This window comes from Pteropus alecto, unplaced genomic scaffold, assembly GCF_000325575.1.
Source record: "Pteropus alecto unplaced genomic scaffold, ASM32557v1 scaffold79, whole genome shotgun sequence".
Lineage (NCBI taxonomy): Eukaryota > Metazoa > Chordata > Mammalia > Chiroptera > Pteropodidae > Pteropus > Pteropus alecto.
This window is the reverse complement of record NW_006494612.1, coordinates 18,713,922-18,739,541: the sequence shown is the minus strand read 5'-3', so window position 1 is coordinate 18,739,541 and position 25,620 is coordinate 18,713,922. Positions and strand designations below refer to the sequence as shown.

Here is a 25,620-nt window from a genome sequence, read left to right as displayed (position 1 = left end):
TTTTTCAGTTATGGACAGGGATAATTAAATTAAAAACATTTAAAAAGGGCGTTTTCTTTAATGCTATTTCCCTCATTCCGTGGCACCTTAAAACTAGTGAGATTAGTGTTCTGCTACTGACTGGCACTTACATATTTATTTTGTACCTTTAAGTGAAAACTTAACTGCTGCTAGTATAGAATGTAGTCATCTCCAGTTTTGGCAATTGATGGAAGGCAATTTTATAAGTGATAAAGTAACATGCTATTGTGTATGTGGGAGGGTTATGGCATAGAGTACTTTTGTTATTTTTTTTTTTTGGGTGTAATCCTTTTTAGTTTATAAGTAAGCTAAAGTTTGTTACCTATAATGTTTTACTGAGTCCACAACCACCAGTTTACTGTGATGCCAAGCACTATAAACATGGGAAATTATCTATAGTCTTCTCTGTTTATAAATAATTTTATTGTACAGTGAGAACAATTCCACAACTACACCTAAAAATGTCTCATTACGTTGTCATTAGTTCATTATCATACCTTGTGTGTATAACACTTAAGCGCTCTAAAAATTTAGAAGCAGTTAGGGTTGGTTTATACAATATTTATTTGTTTCAAAGGTAACGAATTTCACAGGGTGGTGATAATTTTAAAGGCTGCGTATGTTGTTACTAATGGTCAAGATGAAGGAAGTTACATTATTTTAAAGACTGCTGTCTTTCTGATTCCATCCTCCAGGACAGGACCAGGTAAGGATTAAATTTGGACATGGTCTTAAATCCTAAGATCTTAAATTAAATTTAAGGTACTTTAGTCTATGGCCATGCCACCCTGAATGTGCCTGATCTCATTTGATCTCGGAAGCTAAGCAAAGTTGGGCCTGGTTAATACTTGGATGGGAGACCACCTAGGAAAACCAGGTGCTGTAGGCATTAAATAAATAAATTAAAAAATAAATAAATAAATTTAAGGTACTTTATTTTGGCTTACCACTTTATATTAAAAATAGTCATTTATTAAATGCTCACTGTATGTATAGCAGTTAGCTAAAAATTGTCAGGGTATAAAATATATGATAAATTCCTTGATAGATGAAGTATATAACAATCATAGGTAGAATTTTATAATTAGTGTTCTCAGTTTCCACATTACTGGACAGGATTTTAGGACTCTCCACTCTCTGTTCCACTTTTCTACTTCAATATTTAGGAAAAATTTTTTTTCTTATCTATTACATTTTTTCCTCATTATTATATTGTTGGAATTGGAATCTAAGGTGAGACTTCCTCATTGGGCTTGTTTCTTCTCCCAAGATTTTGGAGGACATTGTCAATGAATCTTTAAATATACATTGAGTCACCATCACTGTGGCATGCCTTAGGTACTGAGGACGTGGTCCTTTACATCAGGGATCGTTCTCATGGTCCTTATAGTATAAGGCAGACAGATGTTAAACAGAGATTTACAAATGATTAAGTTATCACAAGTTTGTGAAGTACCTGAAGAAATATAGGGGCTTAGGAGGGTATCTCTCAGGAACATTGTCCTTACCTTGCTGTCATTGAGAACCAAAGACTGAATAGACAGGAATTCTCAGTGTGAAGAAAGCTGAGAAGAAGGTTTTAGGCAAAGAGCACAATCTGTGTGAAGGCATGAAGACTCGACAGAAATGCATTACAGCAACTGACAGAACTATGGTTGGACTGAAGAGGAGCTTAGCTATATAAGTAATATAATAATACAATAAGTAACTACGAAGATTTTATTATAAGGAAAATGTGGAACCAAAGAGGGAGAAAGACATTTGAGTTTTATAAGGATCACTCTGAACACAGTGTGAAAAATGATGTGGAGGAGGCCAGTGGAATTTGGTGAGACCACTTAGGAGGACATTGAAATCTAGGTGAGGGATGCTGGAGCAGGGTAGGGTGACAGAGACATGGACAAGTAGGAGAGGTATTTTGAAGGGAAGAATGATAGGGTTTCCCAATAGATTTGTGGGGACTTAGTAAGGATGAGAGATGCTGCCTAACCTTCTGGTTTGAACTGTAATATTTACCAAGATAGGGAACATTAAAGTTGGGTTTTGGGATCTTTGCTTCTGTGAGAATCTAAAAACAAACTTGCACATTACTTTTCCCCTATGCGATTCTGTTTTGGCATCATGACTGAATATTCTTATTTTTCAAATTGTTTCCCTTTCTATTATTTAAGATATTTAAGGTATGTGTAGAAGTATATGTGCGTGTGTGTATGTTGAAAACTTAGTCATTGAAAATTACCCATTGCAGTTACCTTCTTGTATTGATTCTTTTTTCTGACTGCATATTTGCTTTATTTAATGTTTTAAGGTAAAAAAAAATTATTACTCTTATTTTACCTAAATGTATTCAAAATATTATCATTTTAACATTTAGTCAATATTGAAAATTATTTTTTATTTTTTAATTTGAATTTTTCAATTAGAGTTGACATTTAATATTATTTTATATTATTTTACTTTTTCACTATATAGCCAAGGATAATTAAATTAAAAACATATAAAAAAGGGAATTTAATGTTATTTCTCTCAATCTCTGGCATCTTAAAACTATTATTAAGATTAGTGTTTCAGGTATATAGCATAGTGGTTAGACATTTATATAATTTATGAAATTCTCTCTTTTTTACTTAGCTTTCTTGAGTGAAAAGCTTTACGACTTTTGAAATTCTGTTAACTTTCTCTTCTTTAGAGTATATATAAATACATAAATAAGTACATGTATGCACCTACCATCCACACATGCCTAGTTTCTTTTAGACTTCACTGAGCTGGTGTGTAATAGAATATGGAGAAAGGAAGAAAATTTTTAAAAATTGTTTTCTTTAATAAATTGTCTTAGAAAATGTACACATATTAGAACAGTTCTTTTATGTGTGTGTGAGGATAGCAAAGCTTTTAACATTTGGCTGCTTACTGAAGTCAGAACAATAGGAATTCGACTCTTGTTTTTCCCCACATAGTTCCAGGGCTTTATGACAGTTTTAATGTGAACTGTAAAAGGGTAAGAGGTGTGCTCTAATTTCCTTTCACACACATAGATGAAGTTTCAGGCTCTTTCGGAAGTGTTTACTAGAAAACATCATGGGCAGATTTTAAAGCGCTTTTGGATTGCACGACAGCATGGTGCCACTTCGATTGAAGGCTTGTACTATTTTATTTTCTTTCCTGAAGAGTCAAGATAAATCCTGTAAACACTTTTTTCTCATTTTGTTGTTTCTGTGTACCATTGTGTTTGGCTCTAACCTTCCCCTTCCTGGGAAACAAAAGTGTTTTCTTATTCTCCTGCTCCTGCTGAGTGCTCCAACTGTTGGGCAGCAGTTTCAAAGTTGTTTCTTATTTACACACTATAATTCTACCCCATCAGAAAAGTTCCGAAGTCTTATCTGAAGTATGATATACTAATTTTAAGAGAAATATTTTGAAGAGAAATCTTTGTCAAAACAGCTGATTTTATTTTTAAAATATAAAATTCATTTCAATTAAATTATTATATCCTTTTAAAGCATGGTTATGAACTTCAACATAAAACCTAGTCTATAAAACCAAGCAAATTCATCAAATAGCAGGTTCTAGTAACTATTTATTCATTCGCCATTAAAAATTACAGCAAATGTGTTAAGCCACTAGTGTATGACAGACACCATGTTAGGTTCTATTTAGACTGCCTTCCAGGAGCTTCAGTCTGTTGAGAGAAATGGACATGTTGGTAATGTTATAACTCACTTGGGAATGCAGTGCTGAGAGAAGACAGATGGGAAAGAACTGGCTCTACCTGGAAAATTTGGGAGAAGCATCATAGATGAGGGGCAGTTGGTTGCGTTGAGTCTTACCCTTGTTGTTTCCAAATGAAGAACAGGGGAATGGCTTATATATTTACAGTGTAACAGTATGATCAGTTTGGTGATCATGTTAGGTTTTGGCATTGTGAGAACGCACTGAAGAGGCAAATTATTTGGGGGTAGATGGCTAAAGTTTACCTAGGAAGTGAATTCAGCTTTGAGATCTAAAGAGGTACAGGAATTAGAAGGGTAAGAGGGAACCATCGAGAATTTTTTAGGAAGTAGAACAGTCTGTGTCAGGCTCAGGAGTAAAGCAATTTGTTGGGGCTAGATCACAAAACCCTTGGGTCCTGTGCCATGGAATGTGGACTTTATCTTGGAGGCAACCTGATGACATTAAAAGATTTTAGGCAGAGGGGTGTAGTGATAGGATCAGACATCCACAATTAGAATATTTTGTTACATTTATTTTTAAAAGTTAGGAACATTGGTGAATCAATTCTCAGGGAAAGTTTCATCACCCAGAACTCATCCTGGCTTAATGCTTGGGCTACTAGTAACCTAGGAGTCTGAGCTTTTAGTGTCCTATGTTTTGCTACCCTTGTCCTTGCTGCTATCTACCATTCTCATCTGCATCCATCATGTTTGTGGTACACAGAGCTCCTGATAGGATTATGAAAGGTGATTGAAAAAGTAACGAGAAAAAAATTATGTATTAATGTAAACCTAATGTTTATTTTGGTGATTTATTTTGGTGTTCATTTGAGTACTTGAGTCTGTCTAAATTAATCTGATGTTCTCATCACAGTTTTCTAGCTTAGGAATTGACAGACTGCCGGTTAAATAATTGGAAATTATTGGTATAACCCAAACTACATTATAGCTGCCAAGTGTGGATACACAGGAGCCAGCCTGCTTTTGTCTGCTTCCTCATAAACATTCTTTCCGCATTCTTTATCAGCACATAATCCTGAGACACAAAAAGCCTTTGTGTCCCACTGGGGATGTGAGAAAATCAAACCTATATATTGGTTTTGCTCCCGGTTAGGAAGCACTAACATTTCTGTATTAACCACCCAGGTTTTGAATTGAGATAAATGTTTTCAGCAAGATGTGTCCTATATTTTCCCCAAAGATATCACCATTCCAATACAAGAAATTTCAAAGAGAGACTATAAATGTCTGTTTTCATTCACCTGATGCTGTGATTTATGGATACTTGTTAGAAATGTAAATTTAATGGAGCTTAGCCTAATAGTAAACAGTCTATAGGACTTCCCATGTGCCAGACATTTTGTAAATTAACACATTTAATCTTTACCACAATCATCTGAGGTAGATATTATTGTTACATACTGAATTGTTACAGACTGAATTGTGCCCCCCCACTCATATGTTGAAGCCGTAACCCTAATGTGACCGTATTTGAAGATAGTCTTTAATGAGGTAATTAAAATTAAATGAGGTCATGGGCGGGCTTCTAATGCAATAGGTCAGGTATCCTTGACAGAGACAGAGACAGAGACAGAGACAGAGACAGAGACAGAGACAGAGACAGAGACAGAGACAGAGACAGAGACTGACAGACAGATAGAGACAGAGAGACTGATTCCAGAGAAGAGGCCATCTAAGGACACAGGGAGAAGGCGGCACCTTGGCCTTGTGCTGCCAGCCTCCAGAATTTTGAGAAAATAAATTTCTTGTTAAAGCCACCTGTGGTATTTTGTTATGGCAGCCCTAACAGATTAATACATACAAGTATTACACATGGGGAAATAGAGGTACAGAGAGATTAAGCAACTGGCTTAAGGTCACATGTCTAGAAAATGACGGCATCAGAATTCACACTTGGAAAGTGTGATTATGTCATCAATGTCATTATGCTACTGGTTCTTGTGCACATGGAGCTACCCAATATCAGGGCCTGGATGATGTGACTACATACTTACTCCCTGTAGCATTTTTCCTCCCTCTCTTCTACGCATGCCCCTGCTTTCTCTTGTGCACAGGATTCATGATCTGTTCACTTTGGGTTGTACTATATAGAAATGATACATCTGCAGAATCCCTTACTCTTATCATGGTTAGTTATTTGCTGTGGCTCAAGCAATTTCATGGTTCAGAATGAGCAGGGTCAGCAAACACTGTTATGTTTTTTCTTGTCATACATTAACTTTTCAAATAATAGCAAAACTCACTATTTTTTCCTCTAGCATTAGTCTCATTTCTGTTAAAGGCTGCTTTTGTTGCGTGTTTCTGACTGCCATCTTTTAGAAGAGTTTCTGGAGAAAGAACAGCAAGAGAGAAAGGGAGAGAAAAGTTGTTTGGATTAAAGTGACAGTGTTAATGTTTAAGACTTGTCTAACTGAGTTCTTTTAAATTATTTAAAAATATAATCTATATGTTATATGTTTTACAATAGTCTTTAAAATATGATAGTGTCTTTGGTATAAACTATCCCTCAGTAGATCTAAATAAATGGTGCAATTGTAAAAATGCAGTACGATGACCATTGAGGATAAGTTGTGGGATCTTGCCCGAAAATACACATACAGGATGGATTACTTACATACTTCCATTGGGATTGGTCTAGGAAATAATTAAACATTTATTTCTGAACTTTTTACACATTTTCCATGAATTTGCAACTGTATAGGTTGTATTGGACAACAAAATTTATAATGAATAGCTGGACTTTTGTCTGGATCTTTCTTTTATGAACTAATTAAATGAACACTAGTTTGGTTTGTGCCTTGTGCATGCCTTTTACATAAGTGTAATTTGATATAGATATTTATATAAAAATTATAAAACATGGGATAATCTTTAGATTTCAAACTTTACTTAATTTTGTGTAATTGAGTTACATGATAAACATAGTTTCTGAAACATGTTAATATTGTTACATCTTTATTGCTATAGAGGCTTGAGAATAGTATCATTTCCTAGTGAGGATTGCCCCCGTTACCCTCTCATTACCTGTTCTGTGTGCAGGACTCTTCACCAGGATTAGAAGAAACAGGAGAATGCATTATGCTTTACTCTAAGTGTGAAATCCTAAACATAAACTGCCTTTGGAATGACTTATGAAATATTTTTTTCTTGGAAAAATGATTTTTTGTTATCTCTGTATTTATCACTGTGGTTTCCATATTTATGTATATAATTTTAATAGAAAGTGATTCCATTTTCAAAATAAGACATTTGTCTTTATATGTAACCTTATTTAATACCTGAATACACTTCTCAATTTACAGCATTGAAATTGGTTGCTGTGGAAATATTTTCAAAACCCTAGGTTTATGATGTGTAGGGAGAGTATCAGAGAATCACATGAATTGTTCTTTTTTTTTTTTAAAGTGCCATCTTTTCTCAGTCTTACTCACAATAAAAATAAAGGAATGCAAATTATGAGAAAAATATTATTTTTATATAGAATGTTTTTCTTTCCCATTAGAGAGCAATAGCTTTAGGTTTTAGTGTAAATTTTTTACATCTATAAATTTGTTCTAGTTTTAAACCATTCTCTTTGCTAGTGAAAGGTGAAAGTACTGCATTTTTCATTATAGCCAAAATACATTTTTAAGAATTCTCATCAAATTTTAAAGAATTAAATGACATTTTAATTTATTTTATTGAAAAACTTCAATAGCACTACACCAATGCAAGTATGATTTTATTCTTGAACCACATCTCCTCAATACTCCCAGAAATGCTTAATTCTATGCTACCTATTGGCAAAACTTACTGTAAACAGGTTTTTCTCTGCACAAGCAACTTTGTCATGGAATTATCTAACATTCTTCAGATTCTGACACTAATGTCAATGTGTGTGTGTTTTCAACACCACCAAGCAGTTAACTCAATTCTGACACTATATACCTGGAGATAGCATCAGATCTCACAGGTTAAGGACTCAGTCCTACAGATGCCATTTGCAAAGCCAGGTTGTCACCTGTGCTTCTGACAGACTTTAGATCAGAGATTCCCTTCCTTGGGAGGAGGTTCAATTTGTTGAATGGCTCACAGAACTAGAGAAACATTTCACTTTACTGGTTTTACTTTCCTGGTTTATTATAAAAGGATATAACTCAGGAACAGCCAGATGAAAAAAATGCGTAGGGCAAGGTATGGGGCAAGGGTGCAAAACTTCCATGCCCTCTTCAAGTGTGCCACTTTCCTCAAATCACCATGTGTTCACCAACCAGGAAGCTCTCTGAACTTTGTCCTCTTGGGTTTTTATGGTGACTTCATTACAGAAGCATGGCTGATTAAATCATCGGCCTATGGCAGTCAATTCAACCTTCAGCTCCTTTCTCCTCCCCAGAGGTGGGAGAGTCGGGGAAGGAGGGAGACTGAACGTTTTAACCCTTCAGTCACTTTCCTGGCAACCAGCTCCCATCCTTAGGTTCTTTCCAAAGGTCATTTCATGAATGTAAACCCAGGTGTGGTAGAAAGGGGGTGTATTTGTTATGAATATCAACATTATATTGTTCTTATCACTTTGGAAACTCCAAGGATTTTAGGAGCTCTGTGCTAGAAACAGGGACAAAGACCAAATATATATTTCTTATTGTAAATTGAAATATCACAATGTTCAACATGAAGAGTGAGATGTAACCCTTGTTTCAAAGACAATTATCAGCTTTTGTTTAGGTTTCAAATGTCATATTCTTTTGGATCCTGGCACAAGCAACTGTAGTTGTAGAAGCCCAGCATCTATTTTCCATTGTGTTAGTAGCATCTAGATTTTCCATTGGGAAACTACGCCTCCTCAATGTATGCAGTCTTGGAGCAAATTTCAGTCGAGGTGTCCTGCCTTCCCTTATCCAGAGGGTGGGTAGCTGGGCCACACTAGAAATATAAGAGCCCTCCTTAATATGGGATGATAAAGTTATTTGCTAACAGATGATGAAGAGCTAAGATTTTAACATCTGAGAGCTCTTGACATCCATCTTCCCTGTTTTTGTGGAGAAAGCATTACAAGAGTATTAGAGAGAGGAATTGGAGATTTCCCACCATGTTAAAAAAAAAACTCTGGTTCTATTAAAAATGAGACAGCAGGCCCAAATGAAGTCATTTATGCTAAACCCCATACCACCAAACCAAAACTTAATTACAGTTTTCACTCTCCCAGAAGTGGATTCTTAAACCAGTCAATCAGGAATCCCATGATCAGCCCTAATTGATCTAATCAAGTAATCTGCTTAATAGATCCCTACCATCCCCTAAAGGCAAGTAAACTTGCAATAAACAACCTGCTCTTTTGCTTGATATCACTTTCTTGTTCCCTGCTGCCTTCTGCCTGTAGACATTTTTCATTTTGTAAGTTCCTCGGAGCTCTTTTCCTTCTGCTAGATTGGTTGCTGACCAATTCATGAATTGTTGAATAAAGCCAATAAGATCTTTAGAATGTACTCAGTTGCATTTTGTTTTTTGACTTAACTGTTTATAAGAACTAACTTCTTCCTTGCATATCCTATGGTTTAATTATTCAATGTTTCCTTTACTTCCACAGGTCAGTACATTTTTCCTTTTGCTTATACTAGCTTGAGATCAGTTTCTCTCACTTAGACACTTATAATCACTTCTATCAAATTATTTTTTTCTGTGTTCATATTTTCCCTCTTCTTTTCCATACGCATAAATTATTTTTAATAGTTATAATCACAGCACAGATCCAATTTTGTTTTTTCTTTTTTCCTAAATATTTTCTTTATATTTGTCATAAAAACCTGTATAATAAATGAATTCATATTTTAGTTTGCCATTTAATTTATGTTAAATATTTAGGTTTCCTTTCACATCTTTAACATTTTTAAAAACAATTAGAAATAACAAGGAACTTTGTGCACTTTAATAGTATTCCCTGGATTAATATCTAAAAGCTTGATTATCAAGGGAAAGTTGAGACTATTTTAATGTAATTTCATATTGGTCCTAAGTGGATATTTCATAATTGTATTGACAATAACAGTTTATGTTTTTGCCATTTATCTACAACAGTACCAACTTTCTTTATTATAATTTTTAAATTAACATAATATGTTAATAACACATTTTATATTTAATGACTTATCCCATCCTATGTAGTTTTTTGTTTAGACTCTATGATCTCTTCCTTTCAGCTTTTACTGCTTCTACTCTATTTCAACACCATATTAGTTTACTCATGTATTATTTAAGTAAATATCTAGCTAATATTTAATATACTCAGTCTCTCCGATTGCTACTCATTTCATCTCTATCACTTAATTAAGTGTGTAACTTTGAACAAGATATTAAATCTTCAATTAAATCATCTAGATGGGGCTAATAATGAATGGTATAATGCATGTAGAATGCTTAGCTTGGTATTTGGCACATAAGATGTAAGTTAATGATAAGAAATTCATGCACTGGGTATATCTTACCTTTGAAATCAGTGTAATTTGCCTACTTTAGTGAATTTGTCTTTGCTTCTAACTGGTTTCAGTACTCCTGGGGGAGTACCTTCTTTCTTTATAGGCAGGGTCCTTACATAGCTCCTTCCCTTTTTGGGTACACTTGGTTCACAGTTATTTGAAAGTAAAGATTTATTGACAAAGAGAATGTTGATATTAAACAAGTATTACATTTTTAGAATACTTAAGAATTCTAATAGTCTGACAGAGTCCTCATTCACATTAGGTGTGCTTGGTCACCAAAGAAATATTAATTTTAGAGAGAAAACCAAATGTGTGGCATAGTAGGACTGAGCTTGGGAGCAGGTACTTATTGATCTTGTCACAAAATTCAGAATAATGGAATGAGCATGGACTTTGGAACCCAAATAAAACTGAATACAAATCCAAATTCTGCCAGTCACTAAGATACATTAGGTAAACCATTGTTTAACTTCTTGGTTCAAAGGAGGTTAATAATAGTAATAATTAATAATAATAATAATAATAATAATAATAAAATAATAATTATTATTTCTGTTTTCTGGCTGTGTTTTAAAGATCAAATGAAAAAATCTTACCTAGAATTTTAAAAAGTGTGTTGAACACTCAATTAAAACTTGATTATTTTTCATTCCTGTAAGATATTTTCTATTACTGCTGATTATTATTAATTTATTCTTTAATCACAGATTTCCAGCAGGAACATTCTGTTTCTTCCTGGGCCCTGTCAACTACCCTCCTCAGCTTCTACATCCTTTCTGTGGCTATTGCTTCCAATCTTGGTCCCTTTGGAAGACCTCCCAACTGCAACATGGAATCTTCTTTTATTTACTAGCATATCTCACCATGACAGCAACTGTAGCCCAAAGAATCCCTTTGTCTTGTTTTTTTTTTTTTCTTTTTTTTAAACTTCATTATTGTAGCAACACACGAGTTATCTCTGTGTCTCTTTTCCACACAAATGGGACCTTGTCTTTGTAATAACAGTGCTGGCCAAAAAGTAGGCATTATTTGTGTGTGTGTTAGCATGCCTTTTTTTCTTTGTTGATATAGTTTTTAGTAAAATTGTATATATTTAAGATTTACAATGATTTGATATACATAGTGAAATGATTACTACAGTCAAGTTAATTAACATATCATCTTACATAGTTACTATTATTTGTGTGTGTGATAAGTGCATCTGAAATCTATTCTCAGCATATTTCCAATTTAATAACAGTATTATTAAATATAGTGATCTGTATGAATTTTCAATGAATGATTTGCTAGATAAAGCATTTTAATAATACAGAACTTAATAAGGTTACCTTAGTATTGGATGCCAGGCAAGTTTTCTCTTTTCCATCCTTATTTTTCCTCTAATAAAGGGAATTGCTGGAAATTTGATAACAGCAGAACTGAATGAAGACTAAATAGTGTGAACACTGGTTATTTGCTTAGAAGTAAGTAAACAATTATTTTGTATTTAGGATGTCATGGGTTATTAAAAAAACTTCATTATGGGTTGATTGCAACAAAGCCACAGGTTAACATTTTTATATACTATTGTAAATTTCTGGTAATTTTCCTAATTATATAGTTGAATTGCAATTATATAGTTTGTATTTATTTGTGGGTAGCATTAAAACTTCACATAATTGACATTGTTATGTACAGCTCATTCTTCCTTTTTATTGTGGGTTCAGAAACTTCACTTTAATGCTTTGATTCTATGAGCATCCTTTTGAGATGGTCTGCTTGTTAAAATGGAAATCTAATTTTTATGAGGTTTGTACGTATTTGAAGCAAATTTAAATTATAGCAATTAGGGTTGTGGATTTGATTTGTATTTTCTGAAAGGAAGGAAACTATTGAGTTTAAAAATGTGATTTACTTTGAACAACCTATGCTAGTTAAATTTATTTTTGAGGCCACTATTAGTAGAAAAAGTAGGTATAATTTTCCATTGCCCTTTTCTGCATTTCTTATGACTCAACATTTTCTCTACACATTGTTTTTTAAATAGATCCTTAACTAAAAGTTATTTACAAGTGACTTATTTGCATTTTTATTATTTACTTATTATTTATTATTATTTGTTTTTTATGATGACATTGGTTAACGAAATCCAGGGTTTCAGCTGTACACTTTAACAGTAAGGCATATATATTTGCACTGTGTATTCATCACCCATAGTTAGATTTCTTTCTGTCACCATATATTTGACCCCCTTTACCTGTGTACATATTCCCCTGTCCCCCTTCCTCTCTGGTGACTTATTTGCATTTTAAAAGTTTACTTTATAAAAGATTACTCAGGAAATATTTTCTTCTCTAGTTTTCTTCTGACCATGGGAACAAATATGTGTTAGTATGATCATTTCGTAATTGGCTCAACAATAATAAAATTAGCATCACAGACTCAGTCTTATTCAAATTTGTTGACACTAATATTAGATTGCTTAACTTGTTAAAACTTGGAAGCAGATGTTTATCGAAGGTTAATAATTCTCTTGAAAATTTAACTAAGGTTATAAAGAGGATTAAAAGTAACCTGTAGAAAGCATTACTTTTCCAAAAGAATTAGGTTATAATTTTACTGTTAGGAGTTTAAAATGTTGCTAAGCATTTACAGTTAAGGCTTGTAAAAAAGGAAGTAGAAAGAAGAGTTAGTGGAACTGAAACCACTATTCTTGGGAAAATATAGGCTTGCTAAAAAAATTACTGCTCATTAAACCTGCTTTATACTATCTTTGAAATAATTTAAGACCAAGGGTAATGGTAAGTTCATTAACTACAGGAGAAAAACTAGCTCTATTTTTCTTTGTTTTATTTTATTTTATTTAATAAACGTGGCAATTGTAACGTGTGTATCTGGGATTACTATAATCCTATAATATCAGTTACTATATTTGAAGGATACTTTGGTCAGTAGTTAGGATATGTTTCTGAGGATTCAAGGGACGCTGGGGATGTATAACAGAACCATGAAGAGGGGAAAATAAATTTAAAAGGAAATGACTGACCCTGGAAATTATCAGGACATCCTGCCCAGGATGTCATTACCAAATCTGTGTTCTGTTATTTTTATAAAAAGATAAAATCTATACATACCAGAGGACAATGGCAAGCTGAGACATAATTGGCCTGTGGTAATAAAGGACATTTCATGTCATGTTAGCCTAATACTTTTAATTAGAGTTTCGGTTTAATTACAGTATAATTTTAAACTAGTTCTAGGCACTGACTATCTGATGATAGAGTGTGGAGATTTTATTTAGCACTGGATCTTCATATCAAATGATAGCCGTGATTGTGTGCAAAATGACATTGAATGTACAGCATGGTTTCCATGATGTGAACATGAGGGAAGTGTGTGAGTTCCTTTAGTACATTAGATTTTCATTACTGTGTTGTTTTCTGTCCTCTTGTTCATCTTTATAAATAAGTAAAACAGTCAGGCTCAATATTTCTACACTTAAACTACACTAATTCATAATATTCAATGAAAAGAGGAAAAGGAAAAAGAAGTAAAAAATGAAAATTACATTGCTTTTGAATTATATTATTTTATGAAAGACATGTTGCTTTTTTTTCCTTTTAAATATTCAGAGTGTAAAAAAAACAAGATATAAATGAGTCATTAGAAAAAAACATGTTGGTAGAAAAAGAATACTGCTCTTGTAGGCCTAATGTATGTTGCTCAGGCATATAAAATGAATAAATGCATTGCTGGACCCAGTATTATGGCATTACTACACTACTAAGAGTCCATGTCTAAATACTTAATAATTAGACATCCAAATTAGTAAAGTTTTATTTTACCAAGAATCATGCATCCAAGGAAGTTAGCCCTATGATGGCTCAGCTAAGAAAAAAAGCATGATGTCGATGTATCAAGTGGTTTTATGAGCAGGATGCCACCTGGTTCCTCCTTGCTCTGACTTCATTTGTTGTTGTCTGGAATAATGAGAACTGTTCATTGGCTTAATGCCTTTACTTGTAAGAGACAGATGCTATCTGATCCCTTCTGTCAGAAGAATTCCCAGAATAAGCCATTCAACCAAGAACAATTGGTATCTTGTTGATGCAAACAGTAGAGAATTCTCTATATTCTCTCCACCTTGCTTTTTCTGTTCAGTGTGTGTTCATCAGTAGCAGAAACTGTTCACTGACTGACTAACTGAAGTGGCACTTGTCTGTGATTTGACTGTTCTTTATTACTTTGATGTAACTACTCAGTATCTAAAAATGTCCACGTTGTTAGTTCACTTGTAGCATTTCCATTGAAACTCTCCTATAATGTCTTTCTCTCTTCTGATATATACATTTTATTTTAAATGGGTCTCAGTGTCTAGTCCTCCTCTTTCTCCATTTCTCCTATATCTCATCCTGTGGCCACACATCATTCAGAATTTCATTGGAGCCAAAGCAAATATAATACAGTGCAATATGAACTTCAAGAAAAGGTAAATAGAGCTGGACCATAAGGAATATATTTTCTTTTTTAAAAAAATTAATTTGTTGGGATAGCATTGGTTAATAACATTATATATATTTCAGGTGTACAGTTTCATAATACATCTGTATATTGCATTGTGTGCTCACCATCCAAAGCCTAGTTCCTTCCATCACCTTATATTTGACCCCCTTCACGCTTCATCTTCCTTTCACCCCATTCCCCTCTGGTAACCACCCTACTGTTGTCTGCGCCTATGAGTTTGTTTGTTTTGTTTGTTGCTTTTTGCTTTATATCCCACATATGAGTGAAATCATATGGTTCCTGTCCTTTTCCATCTGACTTGTTTCACTTAGCATGATACTCTCAAGATCCATCCAGGTTGCTGCAAATGGCAATTTCATTGTTTTGTATGGCTAAGTAGTATTCCATTGTATGTATATATCACATCTTCTTTATCCTATCATCCATTGAAGGACACTTAGGTTGTTTACATATCTTGGTTATTGTGAATAATGCAGTGAGTATAGGGGTACATATGTCTTTATGAATAAGTGTTTTCAAAAATTTCAAGAAGAGGGATTGCTGGATCATGGTAGCTCTATTCTTAATTTTTTGAGGAACCTCCATATTGTTTTCCATAGAGGCTACATCAGTTTACATTCCCACTAGCAGTATTTGAGGGTTCTCTTTTCTCTACATCCTTTTTAATACTTGTTATTTCTTTTTTTATTGATAATAGATATTCTCACAGGTGTGAGATGGCATCTTATTGTGGTTTTGATCTGCATTTCCCTAATAGCTAGTGAAGTGTTGAGCATCTTTTCATATGCATGTTGGCCATCTGTACGTCCTCTTGGGAAAGCTATTCGTTCAGGTCCTGGCCATTTTTTAATTGGGTTGTTTTTTGTTTTTGAATTGTATGAATTCTTACATATTTTAGATATTAGCCCCTTATTGGAGGTATCAATTGCGAATCTTTTCCCATTTAGTTGGTTGCCTTTTTGTGTTATTGACGGCTTCTTTTGCTGTGTTTGATGTAGTCCCATTAATTTATTTTTGCTTTTACTTCTACAAGGAATATATTTTCAATTTTGCTGGTAGCCTAAGGTGAATTTTATAACTCTGGCTATTTCATTTGGTACTTCACCTCTTCATAGGGCTAGGGGCTATTGTTCAACATCACCCAGAACCCTTATTAGGGTTCTTGAATCAATTCGTTTGTTTCTTTGAAGAAAGCACGAATGTGCTTTCTTGCTACTAGGAGTGAGTGTTAAAAACACTCAAACAAACAACATAAAAGAAATCCTATAAATTACTAATTTGTGTTAATGCCTGACATTTATGTAAGCAGGATTAATTTTTTAATTTATTTATTTTTATGTCTATTTTTGACAATGATTCAATTAGAACAAAATTAAATTCTCAGCAGAAAATGCACAGCAGCCAGATGGTCCATTTTGGAACCCCTCTTGAATTAGTTAACAAGCCTTTATTGAGTGCTTATCTTCTGGAAAATAGTATGCTACATAGTAATGAGAGAGATACCAATTTCTTTAAGTATGTAAATCTTTCTGGACACTCTTGAAATGTATATTTATAAACATTCTTGGTAGAAACTGAAGACTAGCTCTCACTAAGTTAACAATTAATATTACTATTTAAAACGAATGAACAAACAGGATGTAATATGCTAAAAAATATCTTTAAGACAATTGAAGAATTATTATTAAATTAGATCAAGAAAGAAGGAGATAGATTTAGAACTGGAGGAGACAAAGGTGTTAAAAGTTTCTTAATAAAGGAGGTCTTGAGACCACAGTCTGTGCAATACAGTATTGCAAATATTGCATGGAGAAAACAAAAATAATAAATTAATTCCTAAAGTGTCTCCATTCATCTTAGCTCACTGTCTCAAGGTCTGGATTGGCTGGTTTCTTGGGGATTACCGTGTATTAATAGCATTCAACACTATAAAACAATAAAAACATCAAGCATTTGTGGGCAAAACTACAAATTTTTAAAAAGGTAAAATATTTCATATTCTAAATCTTGGAAAAACCAAGAATGAAGTAAGTGGCTAGTTAACAGTTGAACTTTAGTAATTGGCTATATATTAAGTTTTAATAGTGGAATAAAGTTAAAGAATATGTATGAGATAATGAAAATACATTTTCAAAATTATTCAAAAAATAAGGTGTAATTAGGTCTTTTAAATGAATTTTTTGCTTTCTGAAATTGGAATTGGAAATGCCATATTTGAATCTCATATTTGCCTTAAAACTGTTGTCAGGACTTACCTATATATCAAAAATAGAGGACTATCATTTCATTGTATTGCTTGTACACTGACCCAGAGTAGTGTTCAAAGATATGTTGATGTGGGTATGACAACAAGTCACTTAGGATAAAGGGGTATAATGATGAGTATGAGAAGTGAATTTGGAGAAGCAGTGAAAGTATTTTTAAGGGCTTGCATGGTACAGTGTAAGATTTTGGGCCTTATATTGTGTGGTATATGAAGGCTCAGAGTGGATTTTGGCCATGGTGATTGATGTGATATTGGAAGTCCCCTGATATAGTGAGTAGAACACTGGACTGGGAGTCATGAGCCTTGTGTTTTGTCTCCTTGACTCCATCTCCAACTAGATATGTAAACCATTTTGAACCTTTGTTTTCATCTGGACCATTCTATAAGATATTTTCTGTATTTTGTGCAGATTATTCTGACAACTCAGTATAGAAGCAACTAAGGTGAGTGGTTAAGCTAGGGAATTTACTGGTAATTCATGTGTAAGGAATAAAGGCTTGGGCTGGAATGACATTTAAGAATAAAGAGGAAAAGATAGATCAGGAAGATATGGTAGAAGATGGAAATGGCAGAGTTTGTATACAGGTTGAATGATGAGGATGAAGAAGAGGAAGAGAGTCAAAAATAACTAAATTTTTGAGCCTAGAGAACTTTCAGGACAAAGTTTACATTGACAGTTACAAAAAGTTTGCGAATACTTGCTTATTGGGAGAAGAGGAGCTCAGGTTTTTACATTTTTAAAAATTGTACAGATTTAAAAATTTACAAATTTTAGTTGACATCGGAGTGAGATGTCCTGCTGGCATCTGGAAGTGTAAGTGTGTTTTGAAAGAGGAGTAAGAAAGGTCAAGGCTTGAGATGGCTCCTGGACGTCAGTGGCAGACCACATTTAGAACTACAAGTAAACCAGTTGGTTGAGGAAGAAATTAGAAGAAAAAGATAGCATTAGCATAAGATTGGAGTGAGGATGGGGAAAATCCTTCATGTAATTCATATCCAACAGTGTGGAAGTTGAAGACAAAAATAAGTAAGAGAAATAAAAAAAGGCCAAGGGGACCTGAGAGGTTGAGAAAGCCATTGAGTTTGGTGATGAGGTCGTACATAGCCTCAGATAATTTCCTCAGACTATTTCCAGTTGAAGTGTAAGAGAATTTTATAGAAGCAATTTTATATAAGAATACTTATTTTAACCACAAGATATAGAAGTTCTAATAAGGAGGAAAAGAAATAATTTTAATATTAAGTAAAATTCGAGACAATAATGGTGTGCCAAGAGAAAGGAAAGAAATTTTTTTCCTCTTATTCCTGTCTTCAGCAACCAATTAAAAATTTTTTTCATTCATTACTCTTTCAAATACTATATAACCTGCATTAGCATCTACCAAACAAAGAATATCCTTTACAAGAAGGCAGAGAGAGAAAACCTATGTGAAACTTTTTCTTTCATAACTACTGTGATTAAAAATGTACCTCCTCCCAATTCATTTACTATAAAGAAGATGTGGGCCAGTTTGGTTTGCTCACCCCCATCTGTAATCACTATGTATGAATTAAGGTGGATTTTGATATAGTGGAGTTTGGACAGTGGGATTGAGCCAATGCAGGACTTTATGACTGTTAGTTTGTAAATAGGAACCTGAAGCCTGATGTTATAGTGAGAAACATCTACCCAAGGATGGCCAAGCTGAAAATTAGAAGTGAAATGCAGACTTTTTTTTTTTTTGGTCTATCTGAGTCATCTAATTAGTTACAGTGACCTATCACCAGAACTGTACAGTTTTATTGAAGCTAGGGAGGTAAAGCACTACTGAATGCATGAACCATTGAGGACACCACTGACGTTGTTTTGAGTCTTAAGGAGTGTGGCTAGTGACCCAACTAGAACACTCCCAGGGCCACTCTGGTATGTATAGTCAGTATTTGCTGAGGCTTTTTACTTTAGCCTCCGACCTACCCCTTTTACCCATCGAGAGCATCTGGCTTTCTCTGTAGCTTTCTAGGAAGGAATGGGAACCAAACCACCTTGTGTGAGGAAGATTAAATCAGCAGAATGGCTTGCTTGAGGCTGGTATAGAGCTGAATGCTAAACTCACCCATTAGTCGGGGGAGATTAAATGCTGTAGGGAATGGCTACTGAATTTTGTGCCCTAGGAAATTTATTCCTAACTGTAGATTTCAGCCTACAACTGAAGGCACTTCTTTATTTGCCTGCAAATTAGCAAAAAATATAAAATATTGTTTTATTTTTTTTTTTCCTAGCTGTAATGCTGCTTCTCTTTGATGAAGGGCAGGTGAAAAGCAAGGCAACTGTGAAAATGTTCTGCAAAGTAACAGACATCCAAGACATGGTTATCTTCCCTTTTGCCGATAAACAAACAAAACTGCATATGTATTTGATTCTCTCCTACAGTGTCAAAAGCATCACCAAAATGCAAACAGCCTGTACTGGCACTCTTATTTTGTAGTATATTTCATTTGCCTTTTTCAGGATAATGGACATGTTAGGGTTCCCTGAATACATGTATTCCACTTTCCAGAGGCGAGAGATGACCAAAGGATTGTGAGAGCAGTCCCATCAAAAGTATATAACCATCCTGCAATTTACGCAGTATTTTTCACATGAGTTTTTTTTGTTTTTTTTATATACACAGTAAATATTCCTTCTGTTCATGCGGACTTTTTATATGCAGTTTTTATTTGTGTGGTCTCATTTTACGTGATTCTTTTTCATTTCCATTATTGGCGATTACTCTTTTAAAAAACAATAGCATAACGCAGCAAGGTACAAAGAACTAATACTTACTAACACAATTATTAATGATCTTCTCATTCTTTGGGTGTCAAATAAAAAAAGCATGGGTGACTACTGATATTTTTGGGATTGGTTTTAAAAATATTTTGCTGTAGAAGCTGAAAATTATATGAAGGAAAAATGTCTTCCTTTTAAAATACTTTCAGATAATGTACCTGGTCTTCCACACAATTTAGAATATCCAAATATAAAAGTTGTATATTTTCCACCAAATACAACTTCCTTGCTACAACTTTTGGATCATGGCATTATTTCCACCTTTAAGATTAATTATATTAAATGGAGTTTTAATGATTTTTAATAAACTTGAAGATAATGAATCACTTACAGTTACAGAAGCCTGGAATAAATACATAATTTTAAGTTGTATCAAGAATATTGCTTTAGGTTTGAATGATATAAAGCTGTCAACTTTAAATGCTTGTTGGAAAGCAATATAACTAGAAGTGGTTATACCAGGGAATATGGCTCCAACAACTGAAGAAGGATTAACTGCCATTATTAATTTATTGAATAAATTATAAGAAGAAGGTTCTGACAATTTGAATATAGATGATATTAATATTAACGAATTACTGGATGATCGTGAAATAACCAATAATTAATTCACTTAATATCTGAAGCCCATCCTGCCAATGAATACGACAATGACCTTGGACCAGTTTTATTCACTGCAGAAAATATATACAGAGCTCTTCAATTGGCCACAAAACTGGAAACCACAATTCTAGATATTGATCCAAACATACAATGAGCCTTAAAATTTCAAAAAGATTTAAAAAAATGTTGCAGTGAATATCGAAGAATTTATGAAAATTTAGCAAAAGATGGGGTTGGAAAATATCATCCAAAAACATAAACATAAATAATGAAACTGAAGTAGTACTTTCAAATATTTCTAGTGATGAAGATAGTGACTTTGTGCCAATTAAAAAGAGAAGGTTGAATGCTCTGGATTACAGTATAGACACAGACAGCGAATAAACTTTATTTTGGTTTTTCTGAATTTTCATTAGCATTTTTTTGTGTGTGTGAAAATATGTAAAATAAATATTTTTATGACTTATATTGGCCTATTTCTTTAGTATTTTTTTGTACTGTGGACTCTTTTTATGTGGTTTTCTTTTGCATAAAAAAAAGATGCTGGAACGAATCAGCGTAAATCGAGGGATGGATATATTAAATAAAAGTACAAAGCAGGACTTCAGGTATTGTGCGCTTCACATGGTGGATGAATAAACTATGACACTTGTCTGCCTCAGAAGGATGGATCCCAGTGGAGTCCATTGCAGCCACCAATGGGCTGGATCTAGTGAGGAGGTTAAAGGGAAGGTCTTATGTATATGCTGGTATTATCATCGGCGAACAATGACATGAGAAGGAGAGATGTGAGTAAGGTGGGAAAGGAGTCTATGAGCCATAAGCAAAATTGTCAGTTCTTAACTCTTTAATTTTTGTTTTTCTCTTTTTTTAATTGAACACTGATATCAAAACAGTATCTCCAAAGATTGACCGCATTCATTAATTTTAAAGAGGAATGTCACACCCTTTTTCAATTAGTTTTAAATGGTGTGAACACATCTGCCCTAAGTAAAGGTGATGCTTAAACATCCCTTTACTGGTAGGGCATAGTTCTTTCTCTAGGCTCTTTAATGACATATAGAGTATGATGGCTGGAAGAGGACCTGTTAATGCCTCAGAATTGAGCTGTGCCTTTTCTCTCAGACCTATGAAAAGAAAGTGATTTTTAAAAAGGAACTTTAGTATCAACTTTCCTCTATTTTTCATGGAAAAAAAGAATTGTCAGTGTCCAACTTGTACATTTGAATATGTTCTATGAATGTCAAATTTACGTCACAAATATCAGCTGCTTTTTATACAAAATAGTTTTTCATTTCTGAGTGTTTGAAAAAGAACTAGATAAGTGTAGCCTTTTCTTTAATACTTTTAAATAATATTAGTTGATTTATGGTTGTTATTCCTTGAAGTTTTTTTTTAGATTTTAATTTATAGGTTATAGAAAAGATATTGCAATTTTGTGGTACATTTTGAATGCAACCATGAAAATAATGTTAATACCTTTTTTCCTCTTCATTCTCTTACATATGATACATTCGCTAGAGATTCCTAAGTGTAACTGTGTGTATTTTCTTTAACAGAATTTGTTGGCTTCCTGAAATAAAATTAGCTTGCTTTATTTGTCATAAGTGTGTTACTTTTCCTAGAATTTAGTTCTGGGTAATTTCACACCAAAATGGGCAAACATTTTTATTCTTCTTGGCTTTCTTGATTGCTCTGACTCCATCATAAAATTTGGAAATCACATTTTAACTTTTTATTGCCTATTTATTAAGCGTTTAGAAAAATAAACACATGGAAGCATCTTTATTTTATCTAAGTAATATATTATTAGTAAATTTAGTAAATTAGTAAATTTTACCTAGTAAAATTTGATTTTTTTCAATCAAGATTGATTTTTAAAAATCAGCTTAGCAAAGAACCCATGCTTATTAACATTTATCATCATCTAGAACTCAATATCACATAGTTTAAGTTCCTCAGTAATTATTTGCAGATTTCCAGGACTTAAATAAGTAATAAGGCCTAAAGCTGAAAAAAATCAGTAATTTGCTGAATCAAACCAAAATGAAATTATGCTTTCTTAACTACGAATGAAACTAAATTATTTAAAAAGATTACCAAATCATAGTAAACAGTATTGAAATCAAACTAGATTTACATATCTTATGCACATTGAATGAAATATGTTTTATTAACATGACTTTATGATTTTCCGGTGTATTATTTATACATATTTTCATCCAAAGATTCATGCCTAGCTGACAATAATGCTTACATAATTTTGGATCATTTGACCTCAGACAGAATGATACTCCCCAGCGTATAGGACATGCTGACCATATTCATGGCCAAGCTGCTCTGTGAGATGTTTTTAAGGATCTGTTTATATGATCCCAATAAAAACTAGATCACCTATTGGTATGAGAGGAAAAGTTGCTGGTGAACACAAGGATTGCCATGGGGTGCTGTAGTTTTTGGGCAGCAGAATTAGATTTACAATATGAAGGTCTTATTTTGGGAATTACAGAATGAAATAATGAACGAAACATAACGGAAAACATATGTTGATAAAATATCTTTTCTAATTTTTTTTTAAGCAAAAAACTTGGTCTGTCAGCACCAGAGCTGACTTTGAACAACTGATGCAATGTTGGTAGAATGACTTTAAGATAAGTATAAAATACTGTAGAAAGGTGCTTGACACTGAATCTTATACTAGATTGTGGCTATAAACCCCCACTTTTATGAGGAAGTGCCATCTGTTTCTTTTCTAAAATAGATTTAAAATATTTTTTTTCATTATGAAGTATGATTGATTCTCATTCAAAATGGTATCCCAGCTTGGTCCTCTCCTTTATACTTTTATTTAAGTCAGTAAATCACAGAGAATCACAAGAATGTATCTCAAGCTCAACTTGTTTAAAAGCAATTGTATTAGTTACTCAACGGATTCTTCTTCCTTACACCAAATCACGTACCACCTCTAAAAATTCTCATACCTGTACCTCCTGTCTATTCTAATACAGCTTTTGTAAAATCTCTCAGAATATCTTTACTGGATTATTACAGTATAGTCTTATCTGGTCTCCTGCTTTGGCTGCACAAATGACCTCCTCTAATCCATCTATCTTTCACTATGCTCTCAAAGTGATTTATGTGAAACAAAAGTCTATCTGATGTGAGTCTCCTCTTAATGTTCATGCCTCCCTGTTGCCAATAGAATATAGCTTTACCTCTTAAATAGTTTCTATGTATGAGGCATTCTTTATATTACTCGTATAATCCTCATAGCAAGTGAATGAGATATGTACTAACTCTTATTATCTCCATTTTACAAATGAGGAAACAGACACAGAGATGTTAAGTAGCTGGCCCATGGTAACATAGCTGATGATAATCATAGGGGCAGGATTTGGCTCAGGAAACTTGATGCTAGACCCTCTGTTTGTATACATTGTGCTGTGTTGCTTCTAACCTCTTAGTTTTCTATAAAGGCAGGATTTGAAATTCAAAGTAAACAGAGAGAGAGTGTTTATATTATCATATACCCATGTATATGGTCTGCTTTGCTACTTTCTGTAAAGGTGTTTTGTTTAAAATTTATGGTGTAAAATTAAAGTTGAAAGGCAATGGTTCTTGGCCTAACAGCTGGGGTGTCATGAAGTACTAACGGTTCTTAAACTATTAGGTACATTGTATGGCTTCAGTTTTAGTTGAATCATTAGGCATGTTTAAAGGTACTTGTATTTACAACACTCATATATGTTATTTACCTTTTATCAGTGTTTTTTCCTACCCTCATGTTGTTAACAGTTTGGGGCATTTTGCTCCAGAGAAAAATATAATGACACTGAGTATTTATATGAAGATATTCCACTTCTTGCTTCTGCCTGAGGCAATCATGAGTTTTCAGTTGTTGCAGAAATTCAGAAAATTTAAAAATTTTGATGGACAGAGCCTTTGAAAGTTTTCAGTTTTAAAGTTAAGTTTAATTTGAGAAAAGAAATATACAAATACACTGCCTCATTTTGACAGCTTCTTTCCATTCTTTCAACCCACAGTTTTGTTCTAAGTATTTATCTTACTTTATGAGGTCACTGATTTTCCTTCTAGTGTCAAATAAGTTAGAAAGATCATTTTTTTAACTTGAAAAATGTATTATTTCCAGGTTATCATTCAGACTTTTGCGAATGACTAAAAAGTCAATTTCGAATGCATTTCCCATATGAGAACTCTTCATTTATTTGATGACAGTCATCATGTCCCCTGTGTCACCACTCATTTAAAAATATTTAGTTTCCTCCCAGAATATTACTTTCAGGTTACTTTTTTCCTCATGGTTCCACTTTGAATTGGAAGACCAAAGTATATAAGTAGATATGGCTTAGCATCATGTAGAAAATCAGTGGTGGTTATCTTGAATAGAATTTAGTTACTGGTCCTTGTTATGGGCTTAATTGTATTGCTCCAAAATTTGTGTGATGAAGTTCTAACCTCTAATACCTCAGAATATGAGTGCACTTGGAGATAAGGCCTTTAAAGAGGTACTTAAAATAAAATGAGATTATGTGGGTGGGCCCTAATCCAAGGCGACTAGTGTCTTCATAAAAAGAGATTAGGATGCAAGACAAGCAAAGGAGAGAGGCCTCAGAAAAAAACAAATCTCTAACACCTGGATCTTGGATTTAGTGCCTCCAGAATTGTGAGAAAATAAATTTCTGTTGTTTCAGTTAAGCTAGTCTGTAGTGTTTTGTTATGGCAGCCTTAGCAAACTAATGGTCTCTAAACTTTGTGCCTTAATTCCTCAAGTCTAAAACAGTAATTATTGAACCATGATCTGTGACCCCACTAGTTTAAGTAGAAAAGAATGATTTATGGGCAGACACAAAATTGAGATTATACAAAATATGTTAGATTTTGTTTTTGTGTTATTTTGTCTTGGATGTATCTTTTTCTACTCTGTGTTGCAGAAATGAATTCTCATGCTGTAGTGAAAACAATGGAAGTTAAAAAATGTAGCTTTATAGTATATATTGTAGCTTCACACATTTTGTATAACATAAGTGGGAGCTTCAAATGGTAGATTTTGTATGCTGATTAACAAGAGCTGTTTATTATTTTAGCCTTGAGAACATCTGCCTAAATTGGTATTATGTAGCCTGAGAAACTTTAGGACCATTGAAGTTCAAGAGTTTTAAAAGTTCTAAGGTTCTCCAAGGGAACCTCGAAAAATAACTAACACAGAAAAAG

General features: G+C 33.5%; 1 protein-coding gene and 1 pseudogene across 7 annotated transcripts in view; both read left to right on the top strand.

Moving 5' to 3' along the window:
* PTPRK (protein tyrosine phosphatase, receptor type K) overlaps positions 1-25,620 on the top strand; it is a 483,452-nt gene that overhangs the window by 22,165 nt on the left and 435,667 nt on the right. The gene's annotated exons all lie outside the window — the stretch shown is intronic.
* On the top strand, positions 792-910 carry LOC112474406 (annotated as a pseudogene).